This window comes from Eucalyptus grandis, chromosome 1 (assembly GCF_016545825.1).
Source record: "Eucalyptus grandis isolate ANBG69807.140 chromosome 1, ASM1654582v1, whole genome shotgun sequence".
NCBI lineage: Eukaryota > Viridiplantae > Streptophyta > Magnoliopsida > Myrtales > Myrtaceae > Eucalyptus > Eucalyptus grandis.
In genome coordinates, this window is record NC_052612.1 from 35,491,967 (window position 1) to 35,507,002 (window position 15,036).

Consider the following 15,036-nt stretch of genomic DNA (forward strand, 5'->3'; position numbering starts at 1 on the left):
CCGGTGTCCCGCCAGTCGCCGGAGATCCCCCTCACCCACGAGCCCGCATCGGAACCACGAGCGCCTGCCACCACGCCTTCGTTCGAGCGCTAACACCACCTCTGCTGAACGCTGTGCCTCTGTGATCCGTCGATCGCCGCCGCAGCACCGCCGTCGAAGCCGTAACACCAGCAAACCTGCGAAGCCGATCCGCGACAACGCTGCTTCCCCTGCCCCGTCCGGATCTGCTAATCGCCGCCGGTTTGAGATTTGCCGCACCAGCCCAGTCGTCCGCGACCCCTTTTGCCGGCGCCGCTTTGATCTCACACTTCACGCTGGTGACCTGCGACGACTCTGCGACCTCCTGCTCGCTTGTCATCGTGCCAGAGTACCGCTCGGTTCGCCGCACCCCTGCGCCGGAGCTCGACGCCGTCGCCGCCCAACAGCCTGCGACGCCCCGATGCCAAGCGAGCCTCGCACTGCTGCTGACGTCGTTGCCCAGCGACCCGCGATCCAGCTCCACCTCCGCTGTTGCTCCGAGCTCGAGCCCGCCGCCGTCTACCTGCCGCTGCTCCACGCCGGAACTCCGACGACTAGTCAACGACCTCTGCGTTGCCGCGTCGCCGTGTCCACCCCCATTGCTTTGCCGTCTCCTTAGGTAGTTTAGTTTTTTTTCTTCTTTTATTTATTTATTTTATTTCATTTTATCTCATTTTTTTGTTATTTATTTTTTAGTTTATTTAAGTTGTAATATTTGATGTCAATAAATATTGTAGGCATTATCTGAAGGGATTTTGTTTGGAATTATTGTAATTATTAATTTAATCTGAGAGAAATCGGATTATTTTTTAATTATATTAATTTTTGAGCTTTTTGGTAGAATTTTAATTGTTAAATCATTATAATTATTAATTTGATATGTAAGACTTCGGATCACATTTTTAATTATTTTGATCTCTTTGTCGGATAATTAGGGTTATAATAATCGTTAATTTGACCTGTGAGACAACATGTTATTTTTTTCGATTATTTTAATCCTTTATTTTGTTGATAGTTTAGATTTAATATTTATTTAATAATTACTTATCTTTTTTTTTAAATCAAAATAAAAAAATCAAAATTCTGCATGAGCATATAGGTTTAGTAAATCGGACATGTATGTTTAGTAAATTAGAATTTTTTTAGGATTACATTTTTAGGATTGCATTTTTAGAAATAGGTTAGGGTTGAACCTAAATAAATTTTTTAGGGTTTTAGATAATGTTCGCACATTTTAATTATCTCATTTTTCCAAAAAAATATATAGTTTTCTAAGATAGGATAGATTTTAAGTCAAATTAATCCCTAAAATAAATTAGAAAATTATCCCTTTTTAGATAGATTAATTAGGGTTTTCATAAATTCTGAATTTCAATAAAAAAATGCAAAAATACTAGGTGCATGTTAACTAGTTTGCATAATAGGATCATATAATCAGAATTTGTTCATTAGTAAAATTAGGTCATGAGGTGCATGTTAATTAGTTTGCATAATATACCCATTTAATTAGAATTTGCATATTAATAAGATTAAGTCATTTAGTTAAGAAATGCATTTGTATAAAAGAATTCTAATTTTCAAGAAAACCCAAAAAAATTGTTTGCTTTGTGTGATGCAATTTATTTGTTGAATGTTTAATAATGATTGAGCATTTTTGCGATCATCCCATTGCATGATAGTAATTTAAGTTAAAATAAATCCAAGTTGCCTGCAATTTTTTTTTATAAATAAAAATAAAAGAAATGGTACCGAAAGGGCATTAGAGAAATTTAGTGTACCCAAGTCCCTGTACCTATAGTCTCTGGTTCGTAGGAGTAAAATAATCATTCATTATTTTACTTAGGTGTCTAATCGACCTACCATAAACCGATTAGTGGCGACTCCTAGTTAATAACCTATTGCATGTTAAATATTTGAACTTTAAGTCGCAAATTGGTATGGGCTTGGGAGAGCTCGAGCTAAATTTAAAGACTTAGTAGTCCATTAACCTAATTTTAGGTGGTGCACCTGAAAATTAGGTCACGAAAACTCTAATGAGTAGGATTCATTTCAGTGTTAATCAATCTCGAAAAGCCACAACTATCCAATACTTTCTCACTTTTATTAAATAATTTATTGAGTGACACGACATCTTTTTGTTTATCATCAATGCATGTCACCTAAATCTGAGAGGTGTAAGCATATGTTGGCTGACATGTCAAACATCTAACGTCTACTATGGATGGATGCTGGAAGGGGGGACTTTTTTGGATTGGAAGCCAAATTTTGTGTTCTTTTGTGAGATATTTGAAAGTTCTCATATAGAATCTGACTTTATTATTAGCATGTGTCTAGATTGACAATAACTATGTTCCTAGATCCATGTTATTAAGATTTTGACTTTGATATAGGACACCTTTGTTAAGCCTCAATCGAAGCTCATCTATGGACAACGTCTTTGTGTATTGATTATGATTTCTCAGTCTCAATAAACAACAACCATCAAAAGTTACATGTGAAAAGCAAATTTTTTTATCTGTAGGCATTGTAGGACAATACATACGGTGGAAAGGAAGTTTGGTGGAGTCCTAGTTTGAATGGGAGACATATCCTACTATTCATAGCCACCTTAGGAAAGGGAGTTTGGTGGAGTCCTAGTTTGAATGGGAGACATATCCTACTTTTCATAGCCACCCTAGCCAAACTCACATTGATTTTGTAGTAGAGACGCCCTATTGATTTGGAGCGGCTAGATTTGGGGGCATTAGTTTTCGCTTCTTTAGAAGGATTTTGTGACATTTGCGATCGATAGCAAACTACCTTCAGCTGTGAGAGTAGAGATATGAAAGCACGAGGTTGCATTTATTCCTGACTTGATGTCGTGAAAACGTTCTATTACATTTTTTTTATGGTTTCTTTTTGAAATTTGGCGAGTCCTCACTCATGTTCTTTGATATTCTTTATTTATTTGTGGGATGTTTGAAACTTTAGACATAATCTAACTTTATCAGTAGTAGATGTAATTTCACTAAATTGACAATAACAATAGTTGTAGATCTGTCCCATTAAAATTGTGACTTAGGTATAGGACCCCTCGTTCAATGAATTAATAATGGAGGGAGAGATAGTAAGGAGAGAAGAGAGAAGATTTTGAAAACTCTAATGAATAGGACTCATTTTGGACACGTAATCAACGGGCGGAATTGGTGCGGAAAGCCACAACTATCCAATAGTTTCTCACTTTTATTAAATAATTTATTGAGCGACACATCTTTTCATTTATCCTTAATGCATGTCACCTAAATTTGAGCGGTGTAAGCACATGTCGACCGACATGATGAATCTCTCAAAACTACTATGGAGAAGAGATAGTAAGGAGAGAGAAGAGAGGAAATTTTGAAAACTCTAATGAGTAGTGTGACATCCCGATTTTCAACCCTGCTTTCGACTAAATGAAATAGGCTTTTAATCGATGCACCTATAGTCTTTTTCTCTGAGCTAGTCACTCACAAGATAACTAATCTATTTGGTGAAGCCGTTAAGGAATATAAACGCGACTGATTTGAGAACTCGATCAGAAATCGACTGCTCGACCGTGCTAATCTGCAAGAGTCAATATAGCACAATTAAAATTGATTAGAAACTGGAGATAGGTCGTTTCGACAGAGGCATGTAAGTAAAGTGTGGGTGATTCCACCTGATTGCAAAATTCATGTTGAACGGCACTAAACCGATTTTTCTGTTGTTTCTGTACTCCGTGCTTGTATTTGAAATTTTGAGATTTTTACGACAATCGAGAGTCGCCTATGAGTCGAAGATGCATATTGTGGATAAAAAATAATCGACCGCGAGTCAATTGCGCTAAAAAAATTCTTAAAAGCTACTCCATAGGTTAGGTTATGCTAAAATCACATCCGGTTGAAATTAACCACAAAATTGAACCTGATTTCAGGAATCAAAAGTTCTAGCATGTCACAATTATTTTAGGAACATCGACTCATCCTTCAAAGAATTTTTGATAAGCGCAGATTTTTGGCGAAAATTCAAAATTGAGCGATTTTGGACCGGGAAATTCGGATGACCGTTCTTGGGTGGATTTTGACCTTCAAGTTTGATCAATTGGTGAGGAACATTATGAAAATTGGTGTGGGTTTCCTCCTCAGCATCTTGGCCATTTAATTGAGTTCAATTGGAGTGAAATTGGTGTGAAATTGATGAGGGAAGTCACCAAATTCGTAGGCCATGGGAGGTTGCAACATTTGGGTATCATCCTTGGCTTGTGGAGGAAGATTGAGTGGGAAAATGGCTGTTGTCCTTAGCTGATGGCTGGTGGGGCCTTGCACTTGAGTTCTAGGATATTTTGGCTTGACTTTGTGGTCCCTTTGTCCCCCTCCATCCAGCAGTAGCCTCATCTTCTTCTTCATTTGGATCAGCTAAAGACTCCATTTCCAGAGCCAAGCAACTAGCAAAGCTCCTTATCGAACTAGCTAGTAGCCCGCAAGCCATCGTCGAGATTGCAAGCCGCCCGCACGCCATCTTGCTCGTCTGCTCGTGCTCCGTCTCCTATTCGCATCCCCCGCATCCTGAGCTGTTGTCTGCTGGTGCTAGCGTCCGCCGAATCCAACTTGTCGACTAGCTTCTTCGTTGGCTGCCTTAGCTTATCCCCAACGTTGCCTAGTTTCGCCATACTCACTTCTGTGCTAGTCCAGCCGTTCCAGCCATCTTAGTCATTCAGTCCAGCCAAAGTAGAAACGAAACTCACAGCTTGGGCTGTGAGCTTCATGGGCCATTTCTGGGCCCTTCTAAGCCTCGTTGGGTGTCACCGTAGACCCGAGTCTTACACGCTTTGCGTCACCGTCGCCGTGAACTCATCGGCTTGCTAATTCGATGAGTTTACTTGCTAAAATCTACTTAAGGAGTTAATTATACTTAGAGGAGGATTAGTTTAGACTAAGATTAGGTTAGGAGGATTAGTTAGTGTAATTAGTGATTTAGTTAGTTAATTAGGCTAATTATGTGGTTAGATTAGTTTAGTTAGGGGTTAATTAGACTGTGTTATAGTTAGCTTAGTACATTCTTTATTCAAGTCCAATTAGGTGGTTAGATTAGTGTATATAGCTTAATTAGTGATTTATTTAATTATTTTGTAATTTATTTAATTATTTATTATTTTCCAAAAGTTATACCGAGATAGCCAGTCGTTAGAATTTTGTGCTGATTGTTGTGGTGTAACTAGTTTGTGCAATTGATTGTTAAATTGTGCAATTGAATGATGATTAGTGAATTTTGATTTATTATTTCAGAATTATGGATGTTTGGTAGTTAATTAGAAAATACTAGGTGTCGGGTTTTGACACCAAAAATGTTTTTAAGTACTATATCAAATCATGGGATTTTTAAATGAGAGAATATAACTTTTTATGGCTTAATCTGACCATGTACTCATACACGATTATTTTTCCGGGTGTTCTTAATATGAAGAAAATAGGCCAAGTACATTATTTAAATTGAGACATTTGAGTGTAAAGCACAATGTTCTTGGTCGGGATTGGGTGTGCGTGTGATCTTATGAGACCCTGTCACGAGCATTTACGTCGGGCGATGCTCCTATATGGAATGCCCTTGTTAACGGATGCCGGTTGTAGTAGAGGTTGGGTCGATGCTACTTTGGGAATACCGTCTAAAGGTAAACGTTGCTGTGCTCGATGGGGCGTGACGATGCTCGGTTACGCTGGAAGACCTCCGAACGTCGAGTAGGCCATGCTTGTGGGGCTGTAATTAATTGGAATGCTTATTTGAGTGAGATATAACCGCGCCTGATTATGAGACAAAACTGTGTGACACGGAATGAGATGTATCATAACGATTTGGCCTTATAATTGGGACCCCTGTGATTGATTGATTTGAAAGTGAGGCGTTCTAGTTATTAATTGCATTTACTGCATTTATAAATGTTATATGAGTTGTACTAACGTGCAAGGAGGTGCTGAGGCGAGGTAAGTCTGCTATGGTGTGTGATTAGACTACCTTTAGGTGTATTACCTTCCTAATCGGGGTTTAGGGTGTGAACTCGCTTAGACATTGTCTCATCTTGTCTTGGTTTAACTTTTTACAGGTCCTTAGATAGAAGTTTGTCTTGTTCATTTTGGGTAGCCGCGAGGGTATAACAAGCAGAGTACCATCTTCCTTGTCCCCGGGAATCCCTGGACCTGTGAACTCGTTGTGACCATGATCTTGGTCGATGAGGGCCTACCTCAGTTGGTACCTCATCAATTCAAGGCATGGTTTTGTCATGGGCCTAATGGGGAACGGGAAGGTCCCGTGGATGTTTTTGACGGACCCACCGTCGAGAGTGAGGGTGAGGTGGTACTCGACCCTGTTGTGGACGCCGATATTATCGCAAATATCAAGGTGAACCAGTTACCTGAGGATGAGCAAGAGCTCGAAGTTGAGGAGGTAGTTGACCCATTAGACATCGACATCCCCGACGGTGTCGTGATAGACCTGGATCCCAAGTAGATAGGGTCCGGGGTAGGGTTAGCTAAGTAGTCCTTTTTGGGGCCTTGACTTTTGTATATAACTTTGCAGGCTGACCTAGATGTTTATAAAAGTGTGGTTTGTTTAAATTGATTGTCCCGCTTTTCTATCCCATGTGGATTATTGTCTGGGGATTGTTTATTTTGCTTCTGCATGTGCATGAATCGTTTTGGGTTGGCGACGCATCTTGGGAACATCGCAATTTGATTGACCATCGAGGGATGTGCGCGTGCTCGAGGTTTGGGACGTGACAAGTAGGACTCATTTTAGTGTTAATCAATGAGTGGAGCTGGCACGGAAAGCCACAACTATCCAATACTTTCTCACTTTTATTAAATAATTTATTGAGTGACACGACATCTTTTCGTTTATCATCAATGCATGTCACCTAAATTTTAGAGGTGTAAGCATATTCGGCTGACATGTCAAACATCTAACGTCTACTATGGATGGATGCTAGAAAGGGGGACTTTTTTGGATTGGAAGCCAAATATTGTGTTCTTTTGTGAGATATTTGAAAGTTCTCATATAGAATCTAACTTTATCATTAGCATGTGTCTAGATTGATTACTATCTTCCCATATCCATGTTATTAAGATTTTGACTTTGATATAGGACACCTTTGTTAAGCCTTAATCGAAGCTCATCTATGGACAGCGTCTTTGTGTATTGATTATGATTTCTCAGTCTCAATAAACAACAACCATCAAAAGTTACATGTGAAAAGCAAATTTTTTTTTTTTTTATCTGTAGGTGTTGTAGGACAATATGTATGATAGAAAGGGAGTTTGGTGGAGTCCTAGTTTGAATGTGAGACATATCCTACTATTCATAGCCACCCTAGCCAAACTCACATCGATTTTGTACTAGCGACGCCCTATTGATTAGGAGTGGTTGGATTTGGGGGGGCATTAGTTTTCGCTTCTTTAGAAGGATTTTGTGACATTTGCAATCGATAACAAACTACCTTAGGCTATGAGAGTAGAGATATGAAAGCATGAGGTTGCATTTATTCTTGACTTGATGTTGCGAAAACGTTCTATTACGTTTTTTTTATGGTTTCTTTTTGAAATTTGGCGAGTCCTCACTCATTTTCTTTAATATTCTTTCTTTATTTTTTTTTGTTTATATGCAATGGTATTTGGGAGAACGTTTTATAATTTGAGAACCAATTTTTATAATAAGGAAAATAAAAAGTTAGAGGCTTTTCATGATATTTGGCCTTCAAATTATTTCTATTTTGTCTACTATTGCTAATACTTCTATTAGTTTATCTTAAAGGAGACAACATTTTTTAATGACTATTTTTTATAGAAAAAATTAAAGTCGGAAGTTGGGGATAATCAGTATATTTCCTCAAATGTCGATATTTCTAGGATAATATATATGTCTCCTTTAACTGTACATATCCTCGATTGAAAATTTTTCATTACAAGAGAAACAATAATTCTCTCTTACACATATTTCTTCTCTTACTACAGAGCTTTTTGTGGGGGAAAAAAAAGATACGTAAGTGCCATATGACTTTTTTGAGCAGTTTGGTCCTATATCGCCACGTTGGTCGAATATTGATTGCTACAGTGCTTCCCGTGAAAAATTCCGGCGATTTGTTTTATGTGGTTTTTAAAATAAATTTTTAAGTCTGGTGTGGCATTTTAAAAAGAAATTGAAGTCTGGACAAAGCACAAGAGGACGTGGCACTTGTGGTACTTGATTTTGCGCTGAGTTTTCTGCAACTTGCAATTTTTTTTTTTGGCAAGGTTGCAATTTTTTATTTTCATCAGAAAAAATATCAAAAAAGTCTTGAACCTATTATATTAATACCAATTTAATTCTAAACATTACAATTAAATAAATTTAATCCCAAATACATTTGTGCCAATTGAGTCTATTCAAACAATATTCACTAGAAACCGCTCACACAAACACCGGTTGTCTTATGTAGCATGATTGAGGTCAAGATGGATAAATTTTTAATATTTTTTCTGAATTTTTACTATTTTTTTTTTCATTATGGCCAAAGAAGCCTTGTAGCCTAGCTGAGGGACTGTGACACTTGCTAGTGGCCAGCAAGGGCTCACAAGCCCTCGCCTGGTGCTTGGCAAGGTTCGCTAGTGACCTATTTTGACCACAATGGAAAAAGAAAAGAAAAGAAAAGAACCATAATAAAAAAGTTTACAAAAAATTAAAAAAATGTTATTTGTCCATGTCAATGCTAATTGTGCCACATAGGACGGGATGTCAAAGTTAGTGATTTTCGGCAAAAATTTACCGGATGAACTCAATTGTCACAAATGCAAAATGTTTATGACTAAATTGGTTCAATTGAAAGATTTAAAACTTAATTAAAATCAATGTAATAAGTTTAAGAATTTTTTTTTAAATACTTTTCCTTTTCACCGTCTTGTCAGTCACGAAGGGGCCATTCCCGCTTCAATACTCCTCAAATTGGAAGATCAATTCCTTTGATAGTTACCAGTAGATCCCTAAACGGGAACACACGTGTGGCTTCGGCTTCACATTGCAGAGCAACGCCTAGCCTCCACCACTTTGTCCTGACCAAGTTGACATGATCGGGAACCACTTGTTAATTACAACAGCTAATTTTGCCTAGTTCATCGTTTGTGGAGTTAGGGTTTCAAGAGCACAATAACTTAATCTAAAATTGTTAATTTAAGGCAAACAAATGTGATGCGAGACTTCTTTTCCAATGATTTTATTTTGTTGGCAAGCTGCATCGAACATTTTATATTAAAATAAGGCTATGTCAGATTTTCCATATACACAAATCGCCAATGGCACTAAGGCGATTAATTTTTCAGCAAAATTGCATTGAAGTGATTGGGAAAAAGGTTGTGGCACTGAAACGAGTACTAGGTTATGACACTTGAAGCATTATTTTCTTAAGTTTTTGTTGTTTGAGGAAGAGTTCATTGAGCCTTTTACACAACATTCGTAGCAACAATACATGAGTCACGTCGATGTCGTTTTCCACTAAACTCGCCGCTCGAGTGCTGTTCTGACGATTTATGTTGCTTGTTTCGAAAAACAAGCACAACCATTAGATGAGCTGAATTCGGAAATTTCGTTGCCATTCGCTGCCCCAAGTGCACCTTATGCGCCTCTGCCCCCATTGGGTTCACACGCCTTGTGCCTTTGTGCGCCGAAAGCTCCTTCGCATGTATTGTTGACGTCATCACACATCAGTACTGGCGAGGCATCCAGTCAATGCACACGTCATGTAGAAAACGTTTGGCATGTAGAAACAAAAATAACTCATCTAAACTTCCATTAACACCCAATCTGATTGAACTTTAAATTTTTAGGTTCATTTTCACCTTACCTTTTAAATGTTTAAACAACCCATGTACAACCTGATTGTAAAAATATGAGTCAAAGAAAGGTTTTGTGTCATGTTTCGACACCAATATTTTTAAAGCACGGGGTTTTTATCTCTCCAAATTAAACATGGTGTGTCGAGGATAACCATTTTAGGAGGGAAAAAATAAGCAGGTGAATTACAATGCTTGGAGAATGGCTCGTGTAAATAGAAAAAATTGCACCGAAAGCAACTAAAAACATTTCCATGACGGCCTCCACAACAACCCCCATATAAAGGATGGTTAGCATACTAAGAGACATGCAATAAATTTCGGAATGGCTCTTCCAGTTTTGTGCCCAAGCTTCCTCCCCTCCGCGATCTGCCATAATCAACCCTCTCTCTTATCGTTTAGACACCTTCGCTCCTCCTCCTCCTCCTCCTCCGGCGCCCAATTCGTGACATGCGCTTTGAAGATTGAAGATCAAGAGATTGCAAGACGTTCGGCGAATTGGGAACCCAGTGTTTGGGACTATGGTGTTGTGCAGTCACTCAGTGTTGATTACATGGTAATGATTTTCATTTTTCGCCACAAAACCCAGCCTAGCTTAAGTACTCTGGAAAATATTCACATTTGGTCCTGAATTTGCGTTCTTTTTCCAATTTGGTCCTCAAACTTGCAAAAATTCCCTATCAAACTTTTTGGTCTATGGTTCTGACAATTTAAAGTTGATGTTCATGTCAATGCTAGCTAAAAGTAAGATGTGGAAAAACTCGCCATTATTGTGGATATTCAATTCGCGAAACTACAAAAACAATAACTCGAAGATAAATTTCAGCAAATTTCACTAACACTTTCTTCCATGATGGCACTCATTATTTGAATATTAGCCTTCTGTTGGCATCAATTAGTGCCTCGGCTTCACTTTGCTGTGTTCAAGTCTTAAGTTACCATATTGACAAAAAAAATAAAAAAATCAGTGAGCTAACCGCACTTTTTCCCTATTTTCTATTTACTTTGATGGGATGGGTCCACAAATTCCAAAACGACATAGAAACGAAAGAAAAACTGTACTTTGAATTAGATATATGTAACATCAATTTACATATTCATCCAATGCCATAGTATCGAATGTATGACCAACCACAACAATATTATATAGAAGATATTGACAAACCTGGTCAAAATGGCATATTTAGACAAGAGCTCAACAGTGCCTATTAAAATGTGTCTGCAAATATATTGAGAATCGATCTGTTTTAATACGAGAGGCGATATTCTAGTTTGCTTGTGCATTAACTTTGAGTTCTTCATGTGCCTAGGAGGATAAATATATGGAGCAAGTTCAAAGGTTGAAGGAAGAAGTTAGGGGTCTATTTGACAGGGAGATAAATCAGGTGGCCAAGCTCGAGTTCATTGACGTGGTTCAAAGACTAGGACTAGGATACCATTTCGAGACGGAGATCAAGAATGCTCTAAGTTCCATCTATAACAACACCGAAGATGCTCAAATTTCAGATAATCTCTATGCTGCTTCTCTTCGATTCCGACTCCTCAGACAACATGGATACAACATACCGCAGGGTACTTGCCAACTAGTTTACCTTTTGTGGAATATGTTGACGCATCAAATTTTACCCTACCATTTCATCTGTTGGACATGTAGATGTGTTTCAAAGGTTTATGAGCAAGATGGGCACATTCAACGAATCGCTCCATGAAGATGTGAAGGGGCTTCTTGGTCTTTATGAAGCTTCTTTTCACGGATTGGAAGGCGAAACCATACTCGATGAAGGTTGGAAATTCGCTTCAAAGCATCTGAAGGATCTAAACCTCAACGAAGTTCCCACTGATATAGCGAGCAACGTGAGTCATGCATTAGATATGCCGATCCACTGGAGGCCAAACAGGTTGGAGGCTCGGTGGTTCATGGACATGTACGGGAAACAGCAAGACACGATCCCTTCTTTGTTACGATTGGCTAAAATAGACTTTAATTTAGTGCAATCAATCCATAGGAAGGAAGTTAGCAATCTGGCAAGGTATGCACAAGCACTCTATAGTTCATGCAATTTGGCAAAGTAGGAGTGCATTTTGATTGACTTACTCATCATATGACAAAATTTTCAGGTGGTGGGTTGAACTTGGGGCGAACAAGATGACCTTCTTTAGGGACAGACTAGTGGAAAACTATTTTTGGAGCTGTATATTTGTTTTTGAACCTCAATATACAGCTTTCAGAGAATTGAATACAAGGATTGGTTGTCTAGTGACACTTATCGATGACGTTTATGATATATATGGGACGCCAGAAGAGCTTGAGCTCTTAACAGATTTCATTCTCAGGTTATCACTACCATCATAATTTACTCTTGTAACCTATTATGGCCAAGAAAAAAGACGGAATTAATTAGTCTATGAACATCTTGCCCAGAACAAATCCTGAAAATTGTATTAATGAAATAAATTCTTTGATGTGTTTTGCTCATATCATGTTTTATGTCAGCTTGTTTTTCTTCTATGTAATTGTTTGGTTTCAGCTAGTAAAGTTATGGTATGCACTAATTGTCATTGTTGTTACTAAAAAGCATATTGAATGACGGTAAAATTGATAAGATTATTGAAATGGTGATAACTTTTCTAGGTGGGATATTACAAATATAGATAAGCTTCCTCCAACAATAAGAGAGAGCTTTATGGTCTTGTACAACACGACCAACGAAGTTGGGTATTGGACAATGAGAGAACGAGGAATCAACCCCATCCCTTGCGAAAAGTGGTAATCTTGACTTGCTAAATCTTTCGCGTTATAATTTCTAGCCCGCATCAATTAACTCATTTTTCTACTTCTAACTTTCCTTATGACTTCTCTTTGAACATTGAGAATCCATGAAGGTGTGAGAAAAGAAGGTCCCTCGACTTTGTCATTGACACCTTTTTCGAATTTTAATCCTATAGTGGGCCGATGAATGCAAGGCGTACATGAAGGAGGTCTATTGGTACAACAAGGGCATTAAACCGACACTGAAGGAGTACATGGACGTTGCGGTGGATTCAATCGGAGGGCTGATTTTGATGTTGGATAGCTACTTCCTAACCACGGACGAAGTGACGGAAGAGGGACTTGATTATGTGTCAAAAATCCCGGGTGTCATGCATTCTTCTGCCAGGATCCTTCGCTTCAATGATGATCTCAGTACATCATCGGTAACTTACTTTGATAGTTGTGCTTTCTTATAAATTATCTCTTATAAAAAATACACATTATTGGAATATCCACAGTGATATGCTATTCATTTTCTATATCTCTGATACAAATGTGAAATGAATGTGGAGAATTATGTTTGTAACCCATCATCATTGTCCATGCTTAGCATGAATTGGCACGAGGAGACAACTCCAAGGCATTGGAATGCTACATGAATGAAACCGGTGCTTCAGAAGAGGCCGCACGAGAACATATCAAGCATCTAGTGCTCGAGACTTGGAAGAAGATGAATAAAGAAGTGTTTGAGGACTACCCATTCTCCGGGTTCAAGCCTTTTCTCGGTGCCTGTTTGAACTTGGCACGGGCTTCTCATTGCTTTTACGATTATGGAGACGGACACGGCCTTCCCGGTCACCAAACCAAGGACCATCTTGTGTCGACTATATTTAAATCCGTGCCCCTCGATTAGGGATGCATTGTTGACCAAGGTCTTGCTATTGGAGAGAGCCTTTAATCTTATGTGTTATTGTTAGCTTTAGGGTGGCTCTATGATCTCCAAGATATTGAAACTACTGTAATTGAAGCCTATTGAGGGGTGTTTTTACAAGCTTCATAAAATTGGGCAGAGAACCACATGCTATTCCGTGCTTTGCGTTGTGGCTGATTACATAATTGCCGATCGTATTTGTGGTGATTGATTTCTATTTTATGTTAAAAAAACATAGCATTTTATATTGGAGAAAAATTGAAAAGAAAAAGAACCAACAACAGAAAATAATTTATGTAAAAAATATATCATTATTTTGCCAAGATTCTTTGACTTACCAATGATTTTAGTACATCGTCGGTAACTTACTTTTATATTGTTCCTCTCCTTGTAAATAGTGGCTATAAGAACAAAGAAGTACATCATTGGTATATTTGTAGCGGTGAGCTATTGTTTTTAATTTCGTCGATGTGAGAGTGAGAAGATTATTTGGACATATTTATAGCCCAACAATATTGTCCATGCTTAGTATGAATTGGCACGAGGAGACATCTTTAAGGTGCTAGAATACTACATGAATGAAACCAGCACTTCAGACGAGGCTGTGCGGGAACACATGAGGTATACAATGCATGAGACCTAGAAGAGGATGAATAGAGTTGTGTTTGAAGACTACCCAGTTCCTGGATCCATGCTTTTTCTTGGTGTCTATTTAAATTTGGCATGAGTTTCTCATACTTGCTAGTGACAAAGCCAATGATCATTTCGCGTTGGCTATATACGAACCTTTGAGTACCATATTGATTACTACAATGGCTTCGGTGAGATATTTGGGCGATTGGTCTTACATGGCTTTTCAATGAATTTTTAAATTCGATGTGCCATTTAAAAAAAAAGAAGTTTGGACAAAGCACGAGAGGACGTGGCACTTGTGAATAAATGAAAGTTGTCGTGACCTTTTCCTCGGGGGGAGGGAATATATATAGGGGTATTGCCCGAAGATCGGGTCTATGACCCATGTTTAGGCACGGGCTCTCCCGAGATCCTTGGTTGCATGTTGTTTTATGCAATCACTAAAATAATAGTTAGCAGCCAAGGAAAACATTTAAATAAATTGCATGGGACAACATGCAAACAAGGGTAATTATCTTTGAGGACAATTGAAACTCTAAGGTAAAATCCTAAGGGCTTACTCAATTTTTTAGCACAAATTTTTTAGCTAAGAAGCTTCCATTTTTTAAGAAAATAACTCTGAAAATCTTTTTGTAAATTTTTTCAAAAGAAATTTTGAATTTTCTGACATTTTTCAATTTTTTTTATTTTCGTAATTTTCTTTTATTCTCTGCCCTTTTGTCTTCTTCCATATTTTGTCTTTTCCCAAAGCCAACTTTTGCTTTCCTTTTTCCCTATTTTTTTAATCTTTTATTCCTTTTGCTTTTTCTTTTATGCTCCGTTCGTTTCATGGAAAATAACTTATGGGAAAATAT

The 15,036-nt window shown here is 38.2% G+C and overlaps 1 pseudogene; it reads left to right on the forward strand.

Moving 5' to 3' along the window:
* Positions 1-10,189: 10,189 nt before the first annotated feature.
* Positions 10,190-13,729, forward strand: LOC104435451 (annotated as a pseudogene).
* The last annotated feature ends 1,307 nt before the right edge of the window (positions 13,730-15,036 follow it).